Consider the following 23,580-nt stretch of genomic DNA (forward strand, 5'->3'; position numbering starts at 1 on the left):
CAGCCCTTGGCAGCTAGCATTCATTGAATATTTAATATTAGCTATATACTATATGCAACAGAAATAATAGTAGAGTGGTGTAAACAGACATGAACATAGACAACTCACTGTATACCCCAACTAGACTGAATCAGGATAATCAATAGTATCAAGTAGAAAGGATGTTATGTGCAAAAATAAATAAATCAATAAATCAATAAATAAAAACCAGAGGTACGAAGTATGAGAGAATGAGATATTGTAACTGGAAAATGTGAGAGGTCTGACTGTTCAGGAAGGCAAACAAAGAATGAGGCTCCTTTGGATTCCATATGGTAAGACAATAATGCCAAACTCATTTGATCAAGAAAGTATTTTAAAAATCATAACATATGGAAGGAAAACCAACATATGGAATAATATTATATTTATAGCAGACAACAAAATAGTCACTGGAACTAATAACTTGCTCTGAGAAATAATAAATATGCTCTTATATACAATGAAACTTAAATACTAAAATATTTTTGAAATATTATGATATATAATATAAACAGCTACAATCAAATAGATAATTCTCTATATGACAATTAATGGGACTTTGCTGCCTCTGCCACTGGTCGCAGATTGGACATACATATTTATACATAAAATGATCTTCCATACAATTTCTTACCATTCTCTACTTTGGAACGCTATTTCCTAAAATCAGATGTAGCACAATAATAGTAATTGTCTAATGGATATAATTTCCTAGGTATCAGAAGAAAATATGTTGTTAATTCAGTCTTTTTCATGGAACACATATTAACACCTCACACAACAAAGCATCCTTCCAAGGAATCTGGAAAATACTATTGCAAGCCATGAGAGACTTTAATCAAGGAAGTAATATGATCACACTATTATTTTAAGGAGTTCAATGTAGTGACTGTGTTTAGAAAGGATAAGAAATAGATGAGTCTTAAGACTAGGAAAATTAGAAAATAGTTGGAAAAATTCAAGAAGAGCATGATGAAGACCTGGATTTTTTGGTTCTGACAATGAGAATAGGCAAGGAAATAGATTAGAGAGACACTAGCAAGTGAGAATTGAATCTGATTTAATAACCAATTGGATCCGGGAGTAAGAGAAAGAAAAAAACAAGAAAAATTACACCTACGTTTATGTTTTAGAGAATGGACTATGCTGTATTGCCAAGTTTCTTTGTTAAAAAATTTATTTGTTTTGAATTTGGGGAGGTCAGTGGCGAAAGGGGAAAAAAACATAAGAAATTAATGAATGAATGCTCTGAGAAGACTATGGGATGTCCAGCAAATAGTAAATGCTCAGTGAATGTTTGTTGCATATATGCATATTTTATCTAATGCCCAGGGAAGGAGTTGAGTTAGAGCTACAGACTTTGTAATTATGAATACTCATTTGGTAGCTGAAGTCATGGGGATGCGGAGGTGAGGACATTACATTTAATACACAGGATGCTCTTTGTGTTTGGCAATTTAGAAAATCTTAAAGAGAACAGCTTTGGTGGAGTGATGAGACCAGCTTGCAACTGAATGAGGCATGAATGAATACAAATGAAGAGGTAGTGACAAGAATGTAGAACTTCTTTTCTCATAATAGTCTACCAGTTTCATATCTTGAGGGATTCTGATTCACTCTGGTGTGGTGGCCTTAGCATTTGTACTTTCTAAAAGTTTCTAGGTGATTTTAATATGCAGCGAGGTTTGTGAATAATTGATAGACTGTTCTTAAAGAAGGGAGCTAAAATGCTATACAGAATGGGATGTGGGGATTAGGAAAGTTTATTATTGGTATTGTTATTTAAAATAAGAATGTTTAAATTTGTGTACATCAATGATCAGGTAAAAAAATAATGAATGGATATATAAAAAGTGGTAGACAAGAAAAGAAATAGAGAAGATGCTTGATGAAGTATGATACTTATGGAGGTGGTAGGGCAGAGCAATGGAACTCAATCGCAGCATCCTGGATGCTAGTTTGTTGTTATCAGTAATGGTATGAGTAATCTTAGCTAAAGCTCTGATGTTTACAAGTGATCTTCTTTTGTTTATTAAAACAAATATTTAGAAAATTATCTCTGTAATATCTTTTTTACTCTTTTCTATTCAAAAATGCTCTTGTGAATAATAAAGAGAATCTATGCAACAGGGATTATGCATGGGTTTGTATTGTGCCTGCAAAAATCAACTGCTTTGTGAGTCTGAGTCAATAAAACTTTAGGAATTATAGGGGTAAGGGAAATCTTCCCTCTGTAGATTCACTGAAAATTAACTGACAAAAGGCAGATTAATAAAAGAAAAGGCAAATAAAATTTTATTTCCATGTGGATAGTACAGAAGAATTGCATGAGAGTGATTACTGAATAACCCAGTGGGATGTAAAAACTTACATATGCTTTTTCATAGGAGCAGGGAAGGTGGGAATGTAAACGATTCTTTTGAGGAACAGAAAATGATTTTTAAGGAAAACAAATAATTAGAAATTTTATAAATGATTCTTTTTGGAGTTTGAATGAGTCTGAGAGGCAGGCATTATCTTGTTTTAAAAAAAGTCCAAGTATGGCTGCATTCCTCAGTCTTCCTTTCTGAGATAGATAATGAGATTTCAGGTAGGAAAGGAAGGGTGTGTTTCCTTTGCAAAGAAGCTTTCTTCATCGGATAAGAAAATTTCAGGCAGAATTGTTGCCACCCAACCAAGTTCATTTTCCCCGCTGCCCAGGAAGAAGCCAATACGCTGAGTCAGCAGGTTTTATGGCAGAGAATGTGTCCTTATTCTGCATAGTGCTAAGCGGGAAGACGAGAGAAATTCCTCAAATCCACCTCCCTGAGAATTTGGGAGACAAGGTTTTTAAGAGTAGTTTGACAGAAAAGGGATTAGGCAATTGGGTTTGTTAATTGGGGCAAAATTATAGGGGTATAGAAATCATCTTCTTGTGTTGTTTCAGTCCCTGGGGTCACAATTCTAGTTGAGTAGGTTTCTTGGTACGGGCCGCTGGCCCGTTGGGTGGGTCACCCAATGCACTGGAATGCGGGGCCTGGAAGATATCTTAAAAACTACCTTTAGGTTTCAAAGAGGTGACATTATCTATGGAGAAAGTTAAGAATCTTTATGGACACCAGCTATGGGGAGAATCTAAGAATCTTTATGACCACCAGCTAGGTGACTCTGGAGTGGCAACTACAGATAAGTAAGCAGGAGGACAGTTACTAATTATTATCATTATTTTTAGCTAGGCCTGTGTATTATTTTTAGCTAGGCCCTTACCAGAGTCCTCGCTTTGCACCCCATTATTGATTTGTGAAAAGGCGGTTTTAGGATGTGGTGGGTCATGCCTATAATCCTAGCACTTTGGAAGGCTGAGGCAGGATGATCCTTTGAGGCCAGGAATTCAAGACCAGCCTGAGCTACACAATGAAGCCCCATCCCTACAAAAAAAAAAAAAAAAAAAAAAAACCAGAAAAATTAGCCAGGCAAGGTGGCGCAAAGCTGTAGTCCCAGCTACTTGGGAGGCTGAACCAGGAGGATCGCTTGAGCCCAGAAGTTTGAGGTTGCAGTGAGTTATGATGATACGACTGAACTCCAACCTGGGCAATAGAGTGACACCCTGTCAAAAAGAAGAAGAAAGAAAGAAAAGAAACAAAAAGAAATGAAAGAAATGAAAAGGAAAGGAAGAAAGAAAGAGAGAGGGAGAAAGAAAGGAGAAAGAAAAAAAGGTAGGAGAAAAGGAAGAAAAGAAGAAAAGAAGGAAGGAAGAGAGAGAGAGAGAGAAAGAGAAGAGAAAAGAGAAGAGAAGAGAGAGAAGAGAAGAGAAGAGAAGAGAAGAGAAGAGAAGAGAAGAGAAGAGAAGAGAAGAGAAGAGAAAATTCCAAAAAGAATCCCTACAAGCTCTTGGAGCGTGAGGGTGGGGGATAAGATGGAATTAGAGAAACCTTGATTTTAGGAGTCCCTAATACTTTCTGAGCCCCAACAGAACTACAGGTTAAGGACTGGATGGAGGAGCAAGCCATGTACAGGTGGGAGATCTCTTCCATTGATAAGGTAAAGAAGAGATAAGAATGGATATTTTGGCAGGTAAGTAAAAACCTCCATTATGGGAATTTAATAAACAAATCATTTGACATATACAATATATTTTATGTTCCAAAATGAAGAAACACACAAATCTGTAAACAGTAAATAATATGAAAATGTCTTAAGTAGTTTATGTAATAAATATAAATAACTCATATTTTTAAACTTAAAGGGAAAAATATTATTTCCAGTGAAAAGTTTTAATATTTTTATATTTTTACTTAGTGCTAAAATAATACATGTGTTTTTTTTTAAAAAAAGATCATGTCCAGTTATGATCCACTCCTGAGGTTCTGTGTCAAATTTTCTGACTGTGAGAAGTTTTTGCAATGGAAGCTTTTTGAAAGAACTGAAATTAAAGCTTTGCTTTTGCTGGGGAATCTGAGGGGCTTGAGAACATATCCTCTATGAAGATAAGCTACAGAAAGAATAACAGCAAAATGCTGGTACAATCCCAGGCCTCCTTAACAACAGTCTTCAGATTTTATTATGTAGGGCATGGGAAAGAAGAGAGATGAGGAAGAGAAATTTACAGAACCCTCTCTCTATTACTGGCTTCCAATAGTTTAGAAAAACATTTTAAGAGGAAGTAATTAAAAGAAGGAAGGAAGAAAACAGGGAAAGAAAACAGAGCAATTAAAAAAAAATTAAAGAACTTGAAAGCTGTTAAGATGTGTCTCATTCACCACTATTTTCTGGTAAGTTTGTTATTGTTATTATGTTGTTATTTCTTCTCATTTGTAGTGAATTGTCTATCTATTTGCTTGTTGAAGACCTGTTTGTTAAGCTCTTGCAAGCCCATTAAAGGTGAAATAGTTATTTTCCAGTGTTATTACAGAATTTACCAAACCTGTGTCAAATATTTTAAGTACATTTTACTTTGTACATAGAAAGTATGACTTAAAAATACAATGTTGATAGGGTTCTGAGCATGCTACTCTAAAATACAGCACCTTGACATTGGAGACAACAGCAGAAGCAGGAAGGTCTCTCTGACATTTATTTCCCTACCCTTCTCTCTTGAAGGAAGTCATGAAAGAATTCTCTTATTTTCCTCTAAAGTAGCTTAAATGACTCTCATGTGGGAGGTGCCGATCCTCTACCTGGAAGAAAGACATGTTCTTATGTCTGAAGACAAAAGAACACAGAAAAGAATCTGAACAAACAAGCCTTGGTAAGTTTCCCTAGTTTATTACCATTAAATTATATCCCCTTTGTCCAATCACTATCTTTTTTTTTCATACTTAGCATAAAAATGCACAGGTTTTCCTGTTTCTTTGGGTTTTAATTTCTGAAGGCTCCTATTTCACTTAAAACTTATATTAAATAAATTTGTATGTTTTTCTTTTATTGATCTGTCTTTTGTCCTAGTTGCCTCAATCATGAACCTAGTGATGAATGAGAAAAGAAATCTTTTCTCCTCTCCATTGTCAAAAAGAAGATCAATTGAAATCTTAATGAGTTCACTCTTTGGCATTGGTGACATTGCTTAATGGTATATTTAGTTGTTCTTTCAATACGATTGGCCTAATAGACTCTTCATGTGATTTCAGATCTGTTTCTTTGCCACAAAAACTCAGTTGAACAAATTACTTCTTTTGTTTCTCTTCTTATACCCAGAAATATAAAAATGTTAGGCTGACAAAATTCTGTGAGTACCTGGTGTTTTTTTGGGGAGAAAAAAATAAAAGCCCAATTGGTAAAACATTCTTCTACTCTCAGATCTCCTACACTTTCCTCTTGTGATGAGAAAAATAGAATGAAACCATATTCATGCTGTTTTAAATCAAAAATAAGCCAAAACACACCTATATAGGAAAAATGTATTAAGTTGGTAAGTTAGAGCTGTTGCATATGCTAATCAAATAGTACCAGAAATAATCACAGCATAATAGTAAGATAAACTGAGGAGGCACAGTAAGGTATCATAAAATATAGCCAGGTTAGCAAACAAAGAGTGGCTCATAATTTGATGATTGCAAAGGAAGAATTAGAAAACAATTGAATCTCTGTAGTGTCTGAGTTACTATAATGTGTGTGTGTATGTATGTGTTCGTGCATGTATATATATATGTGTGTATGCACGCACATAACTTTGCACATGTGGTTTTAATTCTGGATGACAACGTCCTATTTTTTAAAAAGATGTATAACTAACAATTGTGTCTAATTCAGTTCTCCAGAGTTCATAGTTTAATATGTTTTAAATAGTTCAAGTATACAATTTCAGTTATGTTTAGCATAGCTAATTATAAATGGGGATGGGAAAAAACAAAATTAAGCAAAATATTTTTCTCTTGGAAGGCTGAAACAATTGTGAGACCTGTGGGATAACCAGCAAAAGATTAGAATCATTACTCACTGTCATTGGAAGGCTTGTATATACCTGTGGTTAGAAGAGGTCAGATTCCCCGGAGGGAAGTCATTTGTCCACTTCTACACAAACTGGTCTTCCAGCAAGTGACGGAGGTCCTTTGAAATTAAGTACAATTTCAATGAATTGGCACAACCTGAAATCAATGCCTGAACATGAGCAATCAACAGTTTAAAGGCCTGGAGCTAGATTGAAGCTATTCAGAAACCAAACCACTCAAGTGAAGAAGAAAGAAAAATAAACTTTCTGTGGATCATAAATACGTAGCTGGGAGTTTCATAGTTTTAAGGATTCTTCTTGTCAAGAGAAATAACCCCCAAATATTAAATTATTTGGGGTAAATAGTTCCGGTAGGGGCACTGATTCTTTCCACAGCATGCTTGTGCCAACTTACATTCCCAAGAGGCCAGATGTGACTGGAAGTGGTTCCATGTGTCTAAATGGTAGCACTTGCCGGCACAAGTCAATGATTGGACTAATGGCTCTTGGCATGATGTCATCTAATCCAATTGAATGGGTGTTCTTGTCCTGCTGTGAAAAGAAGTAAGACCTGTCTTATTATTTCACTTGTTGGGTTGTCTTTCCATGAATCCAAAAGAGGAATTTTCTGTTGTCATCAACTGCCATTTTCAAGCTTATATCGAAGCCAAGCTAAGTCAACCTACACATATAATAATTACATTTTTATTTTTTAGATTTAAGAGCTATTTTTATGATGCATTAGATAATTTTTAGTACTAGTTTTTACAAGCCTTTAACATTCTAGAAATTTTGCTGATCTTAGATCCAAATTTGTCTTTTATAATAAGAAATCATTTTAGAGGAAACAAATCAACTATTACTTGGCTACTCTTCAAAATATCTAAAAAATTACTAGTTTTCACATTACTTTTCTGGGGAAACAGGAGTAGGATTTTGAAAAACACTGACATTTCTCAGGTTAGTCAGTGACAAACTTTTTACATAAAATGCTTCACATGGTAAAATTAGAAAATTACACAAAAATGTTAGAGTCACTTTTCTCCTTCAGTGTACATATACAGTTTTTCAGAATGTTATTGAATAAGAAAATAGTTCCGGTTACAAATGTTGTGCTTATTTGCTATTTAATAATTAAAGAAAATATGATGCAAATTATTTCCTTTCCTGAATTTCCCATGAATGTCATTGACTGAATAATGATTAATATTGGAATCTCTGTCTTTTCACTTATGAGCATATTGTCTGTGGGAGACCCCATTCTAGCCACAGATTGTTAATTTTTTTTTTCAGCATGGTGTTCAGTAACACACTCTAAAGAGTCAAAGTACTTTTATAATCAGCATACCTCATTATTAAGAAGACTGTTTTAACTAATTCCATCCACTTATTCTATTTTTGCGGATCTTCATACTTGGGCTTCTTTGCAATTATAGACATTTCTAGTTATTATAATGTTTCTTCTGGATCTTGCTAGCACCAGGAAATCACCTATATTCTATGAAAACAGCTGGACACTCTGACATAGCTTTGGAACACTTCTTGTCTTTCCTTATTTTAGTGGAATGTTTTTCCCTTTCTGAAAATGATTAGGACTTAATTGTGCACAGCATTCTCACTGCCAAATGTATCCTTAGCATTTTGTGCAATTACAAGTGCATGAATGTATACAAAAAGATTATCGCTTATAAACATCACAACAGCACATGTGCAGCTCATACCTTGTGATATCTTTTTGTATCTGATTAATATATATAAATGCCATTTCAGTCAGCTTTGGAAAGTTTCAAAGATACTTCATAAAATCAAAATTTAGAGGTTGCTTTCTCAAAAAAGGATAAAAAGTCTCCCTTTTGCTCACCCTGTGTATAAAGGAAATGTCATTATAAAAACTTCATTAATATGTAAATTGCAACATTTGATTAGCACTTGCAGACCCCTTTTGTTAAGAAAAGAGACGGAAAGAGCTAACCAGATTGCAATAATTTACATAATAAAAACTCAGTGGTGGCAATGCCACCAAGTAGAGAACCTAAAGAAAGCTAGAATGTCTTTTTTAAACAGTTTAATAAAGTATTAGAATCACAAAGTACAAAAGAAGAGAAAATATTTTTCTTCTAAATGACAAACTCTATTTTAGAGGGAAATTACAGGTGCTACAGATTATATTAAGATGATAGGATTGAACATGTAACCAACGATGTCAACACATACACAGTTTTTCAGTTTAGAAGAACATTTCCATCATTGGTGTGTAGGGATTTAAATATAAAATACAGTATCTACTAATGAACTTGGTTTTGATAGAAGATAGCCTAAGTGAAGACAGTTTATTGTGAAAATTACAAATTCATATTCATTTAAGTAATCAAAAGTCTTATTTCATTTTGTTTTGAAAAATTTTAAAAACACTAAAAAGTAAAAAAAAAGAAAAGAAAGAAAAAGTAAGATATTTTATTTGACAATTTAATTTTTAGTATAAATATTTGGTGCTTTGTAGCCCAAGGGGCATTTTATGATTAGGTCATCTAAACAGAGAAATATAAAAACTGAAACAATATTCTGGGTACTTTTCTTGGAAACATATAGATGGCACAAATGGGGCTAATGTGTGGATTTTTCAGATGATTGGCTTTTTTCCACTTTACTTCTTATTTGTTAAGTACATTTATACATCCATTTGATGTTAGGTTAGTGGTATTACATTAAATAAAAATTTAAGACTATGGCACATGTGGAAATATCCTGCTAAATGGAAGTAAAATATAAAAATATTAATACTAATCAGAATTTCTTAAAGAATTTTCTTCCTGGAAATTTTTGATAACATGAACTTGGGATAAGATAAAAAATAGTGAGCTGGGCATGAGGATTTGTTAATGAGAATGTCTCCTAGTTGAATCCAGCAAGGCAAAAGCCATACATGGTGGTGACACTAATTTGTTTGTTGCTCAAAGGAGTTGGAGAATTGCCTTGAACAGCTGATTGCCACCTAAGATGGGAGGTAATTCTGGGCTCAATGCTTTATCTTTTGTAATGTTCTTGTCTTTAGTGTCATAGCAATTAGGTTAGCACCAGAGAAACCTATTAATCATTTCTATAACTGCTAAATTGCATAAGTGTGTCGATTTGGAATCGTGGGGAGAAAACAGAAGATAAATGAGCTGACCTCAGTTGAGTATGATAATCCAAAACTAAATATCTGCTGCCTTACCTGTTTTATGGACTTGACAATATAAATTTTGCCCTCTCTAACCTCTGCCTTAATATTAACCAGGAAATGGTGTGGGAGATTGGTTCAGAAATAGAAAAATAAAGAAAGTGAAAGGAAACAGTAAACCAAACAACACCCACTCAACAAAGAGATATATTTTTGTATAGACTAAAATTAACATGTCTCAATGTGTTATAGAAGCTGCAAAGATTCTTCCCTTCCGTATCCTCCAGGGCAAATTGAATGAGTCTTCCGAACAAGGAACTCTACTCTGTCTGCGACTTAGCTACCTTTATGTGGCACCTGTGGGTAATTTGAATTCTTTATTTGCACATGTCAGGTGCAACCTGAAGAGTTCAAAATCAACTTGGGCTTGTTCAACTCTCAGGAAGGTTTTTATAATTCTTTCATACTCTGGATCTTCCAGTGCTAATGATTATGTCTGGCTTTGATATATTTCACAATGTCAAAAAATTCTGATCACTTAGTTAGGCAACTGTTCAAAAGAAGGATAAAGCAAAAGGAAATATTTAATAGACAGAAGACAATAGCCTAATTTATAATAGTTGAAAAGAATTATTGAGATTGTTCTTATTGTAGCTCTCCTCAAATGTATAGATATTTTTAAAAGCCCCTAGTTTTGGAGGGATTTTTGGTTATAATTTTGAAGGGATTTTTCCATCAGCTGGCTTCTATAGAAGAAATTCTTTTGTAATATAACTAAAGCAAATATTGGTGCAACATCTAAGAATAATGACAATAATTTTTTTTATTTTCTTGAACCAAAGGTCTGTTCCATTTCATTGGAAAAATAGCTCGTAAGAAGTTGGTACCCAAAAGGAACTTAATATAGATTTTAAAACAAAAGAAATCCTGCAGAAAGGTTTGTGGTTTAGTGAAACCCTCAGATCATTACCAGCATTTGATATCTTATACATAACAGACCTTTGAAAAACCTTTTGTTCAGAAGAAACTGTTCATAGTACTCATAGCATGGTGGAAAAAATCTTGCACCCTCCAACATCCTAAAATCTTGTACATATAGATCAAATGCTACTCTGCAACCAAGAGATGGTAAGGTAAAAATGTGAGTATCACATTTCACTTTTAAAATCTTCTGGGACACATAAAGTGAGATGTTTCCTTTGAACATTTCTATATAGTCAAAGAGGAGAGAGGTCAGATTAATTAAAATATTTGTAATAGCTAACACTGAGTTAAAGAAAAACAACCAACAAACTCCTTTTTCTGAATGTTGAAAGAGTTCTCTGATATTTATTATTGTGACAAAATTAATTGGGTATATATTTCTGTTCTAAACTTCAGCTTGCAAGTAAAAGTACAAGGCAAGACATTTATGATGATTAAATATGTAGTGAATATGTAAGAAACAGTGCTAGCATTCCACTCTATACCTTTGCTCACAACTTGTCTATTCCTTTGAGAGCATGAATTCCTGATATATTTGGAGAAATAAGGGATCAAATCATGATTTTACATAAATCTGTTGCAAAATTTAAACTACAAATTATATTATAAGCATCAGGTCACAGCTAGCGTTTTGTATTATAATATAGCCAGCAGGTAAGAGCTGAAATTTGAACATAGGTTTTTCTAACTCCTATGGTTCTCATCTTAACTTCTATATTTATACTGCCCACCAGTGTGGCTCAGTGATGGTCCATCAGTAAAGCAGAGAATCCCTTTCCCCTGTAGATGAGAAAAAAATTATTTTCCTTTCCTCATTTTAGGTTCATTGGCTGGAATCCTGTAAATTAGACTGACAGAGATCAAAAAGAAAAAAACAAACAGAATTGCATTAACATGTGCATTGTGCACACACAATGGAACACTCAGTGAAGAGTAATTCAAAGGGATGGTTAGAACTTGAACTCAGACAGTGTGGGGACTCAGAAAACAATACCCCAAAGCAATACCTCAGCAGCACCCTCAGAAGCAAAAGTTGTTCTCTGACTTTCTTCTGCCCTTCTGCCTCTCAATCCCCACCTCTACCCCAGGGCTATAGCCATAGACACTAGAATCCCTCTTCCTCAAGGTGGGTCATAGCAACCAGAACCTCTTTTCTCAAAAACCAGCCATAGCATCCAAACATAATCTGTGTAAAATCTGGCCATGAAGAGTTATTTGACCTACCTTGTTTGACTGTAGGCCATGAGATCCTGATTCCAGAGAGAGCCCCGCCCCACAGCCAGAAGGAAGGCTGCTCAGAGAGGCTGAAAAGAATCTAGACAGACAGGCCTTGCTGGGTTTCCCCACTTAATCTATTAGCATTACATCATACCCTTTTGTCCAGTCATATTTCTACATGGTTGCACACACTTTGTTAGAACTAAACATAAAAATGGGCAATATCCATGGTATATTTGGGTTTCTTCATTCTGAAGGCTCCCATGCATACAAATTAAATAAATTTGTATGTCTTTTTCCTAATTAATCTGCTTTTTGCAGGATGATTTTTTAGAAAACCTCCAGAGGGCCAAGGGGAATGCCCCCCTCTTTGCTCCTGCAATAGCATCTTCACAAAGAAAAATAATTTTATAGAAAAGGGATAAGACAAAGGAAAAGAACATTGAGTTTCTAGGACAAAAAAAAATTGTGGGAAAGCAGTAACAGAAGATAAGGACTAGTTAGTAAATTTTGTTACGTGGATTTCTCTGGTGCCATCTCAGGGCTAATTAGGTTCTAGAGTTGTCTCCTTTGGTTAACAATTTTCCTGCCTTTCTTAGTAGAGACAGGAAAAGGCAGAGAGTTTTTTCTTGTGTGTCTTTCTTTTTAATTGCCTTCAGCTCAAAATAATCCTCATGTCAAAGTTGCATATTTTGGATGGCATACTCTGAATCCCCTCACCTTTTATCAGCCCCTTGTTTCCTTTTTTCTTTTCTTTTTTTTTTTTTCGAGATAGTCTCACTCTGTCACCTGGGCTAAGTGCCATGGCGTCAGCCTAGCTCACAGCAACCTCAAACTCCTGGGCTCAAGCAATCCTTTTGCCTCAGCCTCCCGAGTATTTGGGACTACAGACATGAGCCACCATGCCTGGCTAATTTTTTCTATGTATTTTTTAGTTGTCCAGCTAATTTTCTTTCTATTTTTAGTAGAGACGGGGTCTTGCTCTTGCTCAGGCTGGTCTCGGAGCTCCTGAGCTCAAAACGATCCACCCGCCTCAACCTCCCAGAGTGCTAGGATTACAGGCGTGAGCCACCGTGCCTGGCCTCTTTCCAAGATCTTAAATGTACGGAAAAGAATGGGAAAATTTGAATGATATTTCAAATTAGTTTATATAATAATTTACAGGTATGTTTGTTTCTAGGTTAATTAAATCATTTGATAACTGTGTATTATCGATTCCTAGCAAGTGACTTGATCATGACACTTATCTGTACTATAAAGTACATTATCCTTAAAATGCTGAGTAAAAGCCTATGAATGACCAACAGTTTGTTAAAATTTACATTATGCCAGTTATAGGTTATAGAAAGGCATATACAGTTTTCAATAGAAATTTAAAAAGTAGAAGTAGAATACAGTAGATAAATGCATGAATAGAAGAATAAATAAATTACATGAGCTGATTTAATTTGCAATGCTTTCCAAGAGGATTTGGGGAAAAATTTCTAGAAAACGCTGTCTTTGAGTTGGACCATGAACGGAGGACATAGTACTAGTAGGTGGAGGTGCAGAACACCATCACAGGGAGTAGGGGCAGGAACAGTAGGTCAGGCAGGAGGGTGTTTAGGTAATACACACCTTTTAGAATTGACTGGATAATAGAGTTTGTGAAGATTAGTTTGAGAAAAAGAAATTCTTGAAAATTACACTGTAGATAATGAGGAAGCCATTGAAAATTTCTATCAGAGCAATAATAAAATGAGAGTCCTATGTAAGAATATTCTAGTAACTTTGCATGGGATGTATTGAGATAGAAAAAGACAAGTGTCAAGAAAACTAGCCTACTACTTCAGAATTCAAAATATGCATCCAGAATAGTCTCCCAAACTAATTATTCATGTAGAAAACAAATAAGACATGTACACTTTAAAAAAATGGATGCTATCTTATCATTTAAATAATGGCTTATTATCATAAAGGCCCTCACAACAATACACATATACATAGTGTATGACTTACCTTTTTCTGATTTCTTTTTTCTTAGGAGTAGATTATATATTGGGGATCTTAGGAAAATGCTAAAGGAGGAAGAGGCCATGTTCGTCATGGGTTTGTTACAGCAAGATTTCATCATTAAACTCAAAAATGTTATTGCAATTTAAAAATATATGTATTAGTTTTTATACCTAGAATAATTACACTCAAATAGTGTTTTAGTCTTTTTGGGCTACTATAAAAAAATACCATAGACTGCGTGGTTTATAAACGATGGAAATATGTTTCTCTCAGTTCTGGGTGCTGGAAGCCTGAGAATAGGGAGTCAGTGTGGTCAGGTTCTGACGAGGGCCTGCGTGTTGTAGATGGTGATCTTTTCACCATAACCTCACACAGCAGAAGCTACACTTTTTTTAAGAGCACAAAACCTATTCTTGAGTGTCCTGTCCTCATGACCTAATCACCTCCCAAAGACCTCTTCCTCTAATACCACCACATTGAAAGGTTAGGGCTTCAACATATGAATTTTGGGAATTTGGGGACATTCAGACCATAGCAGAAAGTGAATAGAAAAAAAAAAATCAACAACACTGCAATATTCACACAAAGGTAAAAATCTGGCTTTCTTGATCTCAAAGAATATCTATAGAAATGAAAACAAGACAAAACAAAAAACCAATATAAACCTTTGAGTATTAGCCTTAGATATTAGAAATGCACATTCCTTCACTTAGTATAGAGTTGAACTGCTCTGACCTAGGAAAGAAAAATAATAAGCTAGAGTAACAATGTGTTCAGAAAAATTGGAGTCAGCTAATCAATTTTCAGTAACTCTCTGATTTATATGTCTAATAACATGACTGGCAATTTATAGTCCTTATCACTAAATCTCAAAACACAATTTGCTGCAGCCATAAGCAATTTGTTTAGTATAAATGGCCCTTAATTCTATTGATGATTGATTAACCTATAAATCACCAAAAGAGCTACATGAGCCTGAAAAAAATGATGCCCTAGCTTTCTTCTTTATTTTTAATTGTAAAATTCTATATTATTACTAATAAAAAAAGATAGATCAGGTCTTTCATGCATCCAAGATAAGAATGCTAATTAGTAAACTATGGAAACCCTAATTTTTATTACTATTAAATCATTTTGAAATAAACTCAGCAGAGCACAGATTTGGGGGAGGTTAGGAATGGTTTGAGAAGAATTAAAATTCTTGAAAATCCAATAGAAATGTGTTTGATTACCTATGCTGTAAAAAATTCATCTCATTTCTTTCCTGAGATCTGGAAGTTTCTTTGTCATTTGGGTAGGGAATAATTAATTTAAGATAAAAATACTTTCAAGGTAAACAAAACACAAAATGGGATGTTCATTTATAAATATGAAAGGTGGCCATTTATAAATTTGGCAACAAAGTGCAACGGCTTAACTCTGGGTTCATCGTATTTAGAGAGCAAAGGTTCCTGAAAACACTGTCTCACCAAAAAGCACAAAGAAGACATTTGAATGCATGTAAATGACTTTCTATTTCCTTCAATAAGAATGTAAGGAACATAGAGAAACATGTACATGGGACTCTTACAGTTTTGATGTATCAGCCTATAAGTAAGAACTGTTATTAGAGGACTGACCCTAGTCAAATATATCTACACATATTGAAAGTTCCCTAATCTTGTTACTGTCATACTTAGAGTAATCTGAATGAACAAGTTACCTTCCCCTCTTATATTCTAATACAAAACTGAATCAAGGACATTTCCAACTTTCCCGAACTAAAGAAAAACAACATATTTATGTGAAACATGACTTGCTCAATTTTTGTCAATCTAGGTGTTCAACACCAAATTTTCTCCTTCTTGTTTGTTTTTTTTCCATCAAGGTGGTCTCAAGTTAACAATGGACTTTCAGTGATACTTAAAACCTGGCAAGTTTAGTTACCATAATTCTTCCTTTATGCAGAAAGCAAGTTGGAAAGAAATTTGATTCTGTCGCTTCCTGTTAGAACATTTCAAAATACTCAGATGTCAAATGGGAGAAATCGATTTTGATAGAGTTCGGGGCTCAGCTTGTGTAGGCATACTTTTACAGGGTTTTATTCACTCCCATTCTAATCTTTCCGGTGAGCTGGCTGCTGAGGCATTATTCATGCATGTCATAGGAAGTTGGTAGTTCCATTTAGTGATTTACTGGCTTGGGTGCTTTTTGTTGAAATCTGAATAAAGTGACAGGAATCTTTTTTTTACTCAGGATTGTTCTTGGCATAGCAAATGCAAGATATTCAGCTAAAATAAATACCCGTGAGAGTCATAAATGCCATTAAGGACTTGGATTCAAAAGGAATGCTGAAGTTTGGTTTGAATAAAAAAAAAACAAAACAGGATTTCATTGTTACAATTGCTGAAGTTGGCAGATATAATTGTTTTCTCAGATGCATTCCCTTTACTATCTATAGGTTGTCAGTTCAAGAGAGGAAAGAGGAGGCAAAGGTTTTGTCTGTCTCTCACCCCCATCGCCCACCCTCTACCAAGAGAAAAATAATTGAAAACCTAAACATTAGTAGGAGGCCATGGCTCCACTGAGGGCCTTGGGGACAAGGAGGAGCTTCAGAGACTTTCATCTCTACCCTTTTCTCTCCTCTTCTACTCTCTTCTGCCTTTTTCCTCCCCCTCACAGTTGGTTGGCAGAGTATATTTTACTGTGTAATTATTCACTGGTTTCTTGTCTCTTTCCATACGTGCTTTTTAAAAAGAGAAGCAAAATATTATTTTCTAGCAGGTGGCGACAGATTTTCGACAAGGCAATGATCAAAGTGACAAGATAGAAAAGTTTTTTCTTTCTTTCTTTCTTTCTTTCTTTCTTTCTTTCCTTTTGGCCTGTGGAACCAAGACTTTGGGCCTTTTGTGAATAAATTAGGTTGGCTGGCAGAACAGTATATCAAGGACGCCAAACCAGTGCAAAGACCTAGTCCCTAACCTCTAATCTTACAGACATGAACTCTATTATTTCCCATTAAAATTAGAGGTTACCAAATTGTAACAGATGTCCTTAATAGACATCTCTTTATTACTGGGGAACATTAGGTAAATGAAAATTGAACCCAGTATTTTAACTTGCAGCTCATGAAAATACAAAGCTCCATGGTTGGATCTGACATTTTAGGCTCAAATTATAGAAGACTTTATACAATTTGCATTAATTGATGCATCAGCAATTTTTCTAAATTGCAGCAAGTATGAAATAGTAAGAATAAAAAAAAAACCAGTAGAATCTTAGCTACTCTAAGAAAACTACAATATTTGACATCCCCTAATTTATAGGGACTATACAGTACATTTCAATAGCAAGAATATTTTAATTAACTGCTAAAAGAATAGGGTTGAGGTGGAAATCTTCCAATAGACCTATAATAAAAACAAGCTGAGGGATGAATAACTTGATATAAAAGAGCTTTATGACTGTGTTATTGCAGGTGCCTGAATATTTTAAAATAGAGAAAACGACGTCTATGTATTAAGCTACAAACACACACAAAAAGCACAAAAACAAGAGACAAAGCTGTTTTGCTGATGGCATTGAAATTAGATATATCACTAGGAAATTACTCCCACTGACATGCTTAATAAAATTTAAATACATTAATATCCTCTATTATCTGGAAAAAATTCTATGTGCCTCCAGTGTCACATTAGAAGTTTTAATTCACAGCTCAGTTTTTCTCTGCTTAACAAACTGCTTTCCAAAACAGTTGAGAATAGAATTAACTTTATCATGGGTCCCATAAAGTGATATGATGTTTAAAGAGATGGACAGTATTTAGTACCAATGAACAGAAGAAATGATTGTTAAATATGTTGTTTTATCCCCACATTGATAACTCTCTGCGAAAAAAATGGATGCCATATTTGTAGCATTTTTCCATTAGTCACAGTATTCTTATGAGAGTTAACCAGAAAGACAGATGTTTAGATTTAAAAAAAAAAAATTGCCAATTCTGGAAGTGGCAATGGCAATACTGGGTCAATTTGGAGAAAATGTGTGGGCTGCATACAAGTGGGAATGCTTGACATCAAATCCTCAGGTACCCACAATAAAAACAACAGGGGAATTTCCCACCCAGCATGGGAAGAGCATGGAAGTCTTCACTCTGTCCCAACAATAAGTAAAAAGCCAAACAAACTGAAAAATCAACAACTCTTCATAGATTTGTCAAAGAACAAAGACACAAGGCAAATCACTGACCCCAAAATTGGTGACAGACAGGCAGAAATCCATGAATAAAAACCTTTCTGTGAGAGCCAGCATCAGGTAGGGAAACTTAAAAACTAATTGATGAATTTCTGGAGGCTCAGCATGAACAAGTCTAAGAATTAAAAACTCCAGGAGGACTCAGTCATGGAGGGAGGGGCACACTTTTGTGAATTTTACCTCCAGGAGTTAAACTAGGTTCTCATAGTGACTATAAGAGAAAAATTTCTTTGTACTTCTAGCAAAAGGTAGAGAAAAGGAACCATTTTGACATATCTCAGAGAATTCTGTTTTTGTTTTTTTAACAAGGTCTACCCTCAGGAGAATGTATTTTACCAGAACCTATTGTACAGGGTGAATGAACACACTCAACTGCAGTCTCCCCTAGCCATTCTGTCCCACATAAAGGGGCAGAAGCACTTGTGAAGTCCACAGTTCAGTGGCACAGGCCCACTAAAAAACTGAGGCCTAATCATAGGCCTCTTTCCCTGTCCCCACACCCTGCCACCACATTACTAAAAGCCTATTTACAGCAGATCCTTTTACCTAGCATATCACATTTGGCTATCAAGAACAACATATAGGAAACACAAAAAGCAAAAATGCTTTGAAGAGACAGAGCAAGCATCAGAATCAGACATATATATAGCAAGGATGTTGACATTATCAGACAAAGAGTATAAAACAACTATGATTAATATGCTAAGAGCACTAATGGATAAAATTGACAACATATAAGAACAGAGGGACAGAGTAAATGGAGAGATGGAAATTCTAAAAAATAAAAAAAAAGGAAAAAAAAATGCCAGAGATCAAAAAACACTGTAATAGAAATGAAGAATGCCTTTGATGGATTCATTAGCAGACTAGACGTGGTTGAGGAAAAAAAATCTCTGTGCTTGAGGATATGTCAATAGATACTTCCAAAATGGAAAATCAAAGAGAACAAAAGACTTAAAAAAAAAAAAAAAAAAAAAACAGAACAGAATATTCAAGACCTGTGGGGCAACTACATAAAGTGCAACTTAAGCCTTATGGGAATACCAGAAGGAGAAGAAAGAGGAAAATGAACAAAAGAAATATTTGAAGCAATAATGACTGAGAATTTACTCCAAATTAAAGTCAGACACAAAACCACACTTATAGAAAGCTCAGAGAACACTAAGCAGTATAAATGGAATAGAATAGAGACCTTAGAAATAGACCCACATAAATATAGTCAAATGATCTTTGAAAAAGGAACAAAGGCAATACAATGGAGCAAAGATAGCCTTTTCAACAAATGGTTCTAGAACAACTAAACATCCACATGCAAAAAAATGAAGCTACACACAGACTTTACATTCTTCACAAAAATTAACTCTATATGGATCATAGAACTAAATGTGAAACATAAAGCTATAACACTCCTAAAAGATAACACAGGAGAAAATCTAGATGACCTGTGTATGGCAATGACTTTTTAGGTACAAAACTAAAGGCATGTCTCATGAAAGAAATATTTGATAAGCTGGACTGGGCTTCATTAAAATTAACAACTTGTGCTCTGCAAAAGACATGGTCAAAAAAATAAATAAATAAGAAGAAAAACTACAGACTGGCAGAAAATGTTTGTGAAAGACATATCTGAAAAAATACTTTTATCCAAAATATACAAAGAACTCTTAATATTAATAGAAGAAAAACCTGATTAAAGAAATGGACCAAAGATATGAACAGAAACCTCACCAAAGAAGATATACAGATGGCAAATAAGCACATGAAAAGACAGATGCTCCATTGTATGTCATTAGGAAATTGCAAATTAGAACAACAGTGAGACATCATTACACACCTATTAGAAAGGCCAAAGTCAAAACACTGACAACATCAAATGCTGGCTAGGATGTGGAGCTACAGAAACTCTCATTGCTGGTAGGGAGGTAGAATGGTACAGTCAGTTTGGGAGACAGTTTTGCATATTCTTATGAAACTAAGCATACTTTTACTATATGATCCAGCAATCACAGTTATTGGTATTTACCCAAAGGAGTTGAAAACTTATGTCCACACAAAAACATGGACATATACTTTCTGCCCAATTTTTCTGCAAACTTAGAACTTTTAAACAATTGTCTATTCTTTCTATGGTAAGAATATTTAATTATTATATGAATTTTGGTGATGGTAACTCCAATGCTAGCCCAAACTCACCAAACTGTATGTTATGTGCAGTTTTTTTGTAAACTAACAATTAATGAATAAATAAAGCTAAAAAATTGCCAAAAATGTTAAAAAGAAGTCAATAAACATACATACATTGGTATGGATGAGGGGGATATTTCATTTTTATTGTAAAATTGTCATAGAATAAATAATTTTTCCTTGAAAGAGGCAGTATTTAGAAGAGTGCTTGTTTGAAAAAAAATTGTTCAACATTGAATATGGGCAAAAAAGATGATTGAATGTCCTTTCAGTGAAGTTCTGGGTCTTATCTTGAAAATCTTTCAGGGATGATCTGATTCTATAGGGTCATGCACCTTTAATTGAATTTATATGGACTAGAACTCGTAGTGATAGAAGTTAAGTTATAGAAAAATGATAGTAATGAAACTGATTCTTATCTGTGTCAAGGCAAATAAATTTTGTCTGGATAATGTACAATGAATTTTTTGCTCTGTAGAAAAGATAACACCAATTATTATATGATATTGTCCTGTAGAATATTAAGCAATTTTACATCTCTTAGAAAATTCATTTCAACATTCTTGGCTGTATCTTTGTTCTTCAAAATCTATATTAAATTGGTTTTAACATTTTACTAGTTCCTTCATTAGTGAGTTTAATGAAATTTTTGACATCTGTTCATTTTATATTTGCATGAGAACTACATTTATAACTGCCTGAAAATTATTCTTAAGCACACTCAGTTTGAAAATTTACTTCTTGCCAAAATCCAGGGTGATTTATAAAGGTCCACTGTTGTACCACAGGGAAGAAAGACTTCTGCTGTTACATAGAAAGAGCAAAAACATCCATTTTCTTGAGTTTATATTATAGGAAATAAACCAAAATTTTGATGATTGTGGCTAATGTTTACTGAACATTTCCTGTGAACAACTACATATTTTATATACTCTGTCTCATTTACTCTTTACAAACCCATGTTGTGGTATTAATTTTTAGTCCCATTTCATAGATGATTATAACTAAATAGTATGAAGATGTTGATAGCAGCTGACATGCTGAGATCTTACTCTAGGCTTAGCATTGTTCTAAGTGCTTTGTGTATATTATCTCATTTAATCTTCACACCAATTTCATCAAGTTGATATAATCCTTATTATGGTTTAATAGACGAGAACACTGAAGCCGAGAAAGAAAGAGTAACTCTTCTGTAGTCAGGAAGATAGTAAGTTCTGCAATCTATTCCTAGATGAATCCAAAGTCCATATTCTTTCCATGTATGAGAATTCTTACCAGAAACAGATATCAAGGCTTCTGTGAACCTCTCAATGTGATATCCATATTCTATGTGTTTGTGCATTTTTCTTAAGGAATGTGCTTATTGTTTTCATTATATTCTCCAGAAGGTAGGAGGTGCCAACATATATGTGTGGCTGTCTCACATGGTACCAACCTTCCTACTTTTTGTAAAAAACATACATTGAAGGCCAGGCTCAGTGGCTCATGCCTGTAATCCTAGCACTCTGGGAGGCCGAGCCGGGAGGATTGCTTGAGGTCAGGAGTTGGAGACCAGCCTGAGCAAGAGTGAGACCCCCATCTCTACTAAAAATAGAAAAAATTAGCCAGGCAACTAAAAATAGAAACAAAAATTAGCTGGGTGTGGTGGTGAGCACCTGTAGTCCCAGCTACTTGGGAGGCTGAGGCAGGAGGACTGCTTGAGCCCAGGAGTTTGAGGTTGCTGTGAGCTATGCTGATGCCAAGGCATTCTACCCAGAGTGACTAAGCGAGACTCTGTCTCAAAAAAAAAAAAAAAACTAAAAACCAAACATAACAAATAAAAAAACACAAAAAAATACATTGAAAAAAATTGTAAAATTTTGTCTATTATCAAATTTTACAAAAAAAGAAAACAAGTATATTTAATCTGTATTACTCATTAAGAATTGTTCTTTGCTAATTGCTAAAGACCAATATCTTCTTATGTCAGGATTAATTGTCCTTTAGATGAACAATTGCATTTAAAATGGGTGTTTGTGACTCATGGAAAGATTGAAGAAGTAGTGTTTTGGCACATATGAGAAGAGTATTTATTTATTTATTTTTGCACATCAGGAGACAAACTATAGTTAAATTTGGACAGATCTGTCACTACATAGATCTACTTATCTCTATAATTTTTTAAAAAATGTCGATTTCTTTTAATGCTGTATTCATTCTAACTTAGGTGTGCTCTCAAAGTTCTGCTTTATAATACGGTACTATAAATATAAAGTGACATAGAAAAAAAAGAAGGAAAGAAGGAAGAAAAAACGAAACGAAGGAAGGAAGAAAGGAAAGGTTGTCATATAGTTCACTGGGCATTTGTGCAATAACTTTCTATGGAAATTCAGTTTTGCTTTCCTAACTGAATAAGCACCTATTCATTGTAGAAAATATTATTTCTGCTATAACTGCTTTCAATTTTCAAGTTACGGTGCATCTGAATTTAAATTCGTTTTTCAGTTAATTGATCAAAACAATAGAATCAATACTACATGCTTTTATATTAACCTCAAATCACCTGACTAATACAGACACCATTCTTTCGTAATTGCTCAAAGTCAATTGTTCCATGTAGGTAGCACAAACTTATTTTGTATGAAGAACAATATTCCTCCATAATATGCCATACTAATTCTTATCTATCCGTCATTGAACTTCATCAAATTCTCTAGGAAATAGTACCTGTGATTGCTTTGTGTATACTAGCGCCCTTCCCTTTTTATCAGTTTTTGAAACTTTTACATGTCACCATACATCAACTATTTAATGACTGTTTCCTACAACTGAATAGTGAACCTCTGGAATCCAGGGCTATTTGTTGTTCATCTTTACACCCCTACTACATAGCACACTGCTTGTCACATAGTAGGTACCAATGCAGTGTGTTATAGAAACATTTTATTATTTATGTTACATTATTGAAATCCACAAAAATCCATTAACTTTGAAGCACTCAACATTTATAAACAATATGTTATAGTGTAAAAATATATGTGCCCAGGCCCAACCTCTGGTATTCTAATTTAATAATTCTGAAATAAGAGGTTAGTGCCCACATTTATATTAAAACCATAGGCAATTCTAAAGCACATCAACTTTGGAGAAAAACTGGGCTGTCATTTCCCAAAGTCTCTCAGAATGTTATGAATATGGTTTTCTTCACTGACTTTAAACTTGTACATAGTCTAATAACTCTATTTATTTGTCAACCTCTTTAATTTGCTAAGATCATTATGAGTTTCAGTATTTAGTTCCTCAAAATATTAATTTTCAGTCTAGGAACATTACCACTTTCAATAAGTATGTTCTCTTTTCTATACCTAATTGTTTAGAAATATTTTAAAACAGATCACTG

The sequence above is a fragment of the Lemur catta genome, chromosome 1 (genome assembly GCF_020740605.2).
Source record: "Lemur catta isolate mLemCat1 chromosome 1, mLemCat1.pri, whole genome shotgun sequence".
Lineage (NCBI taxonomy): Eukaryota > Metazoa > Chordata > Mammalia > Primates > Lemuridae > Lemur > Lemur catta.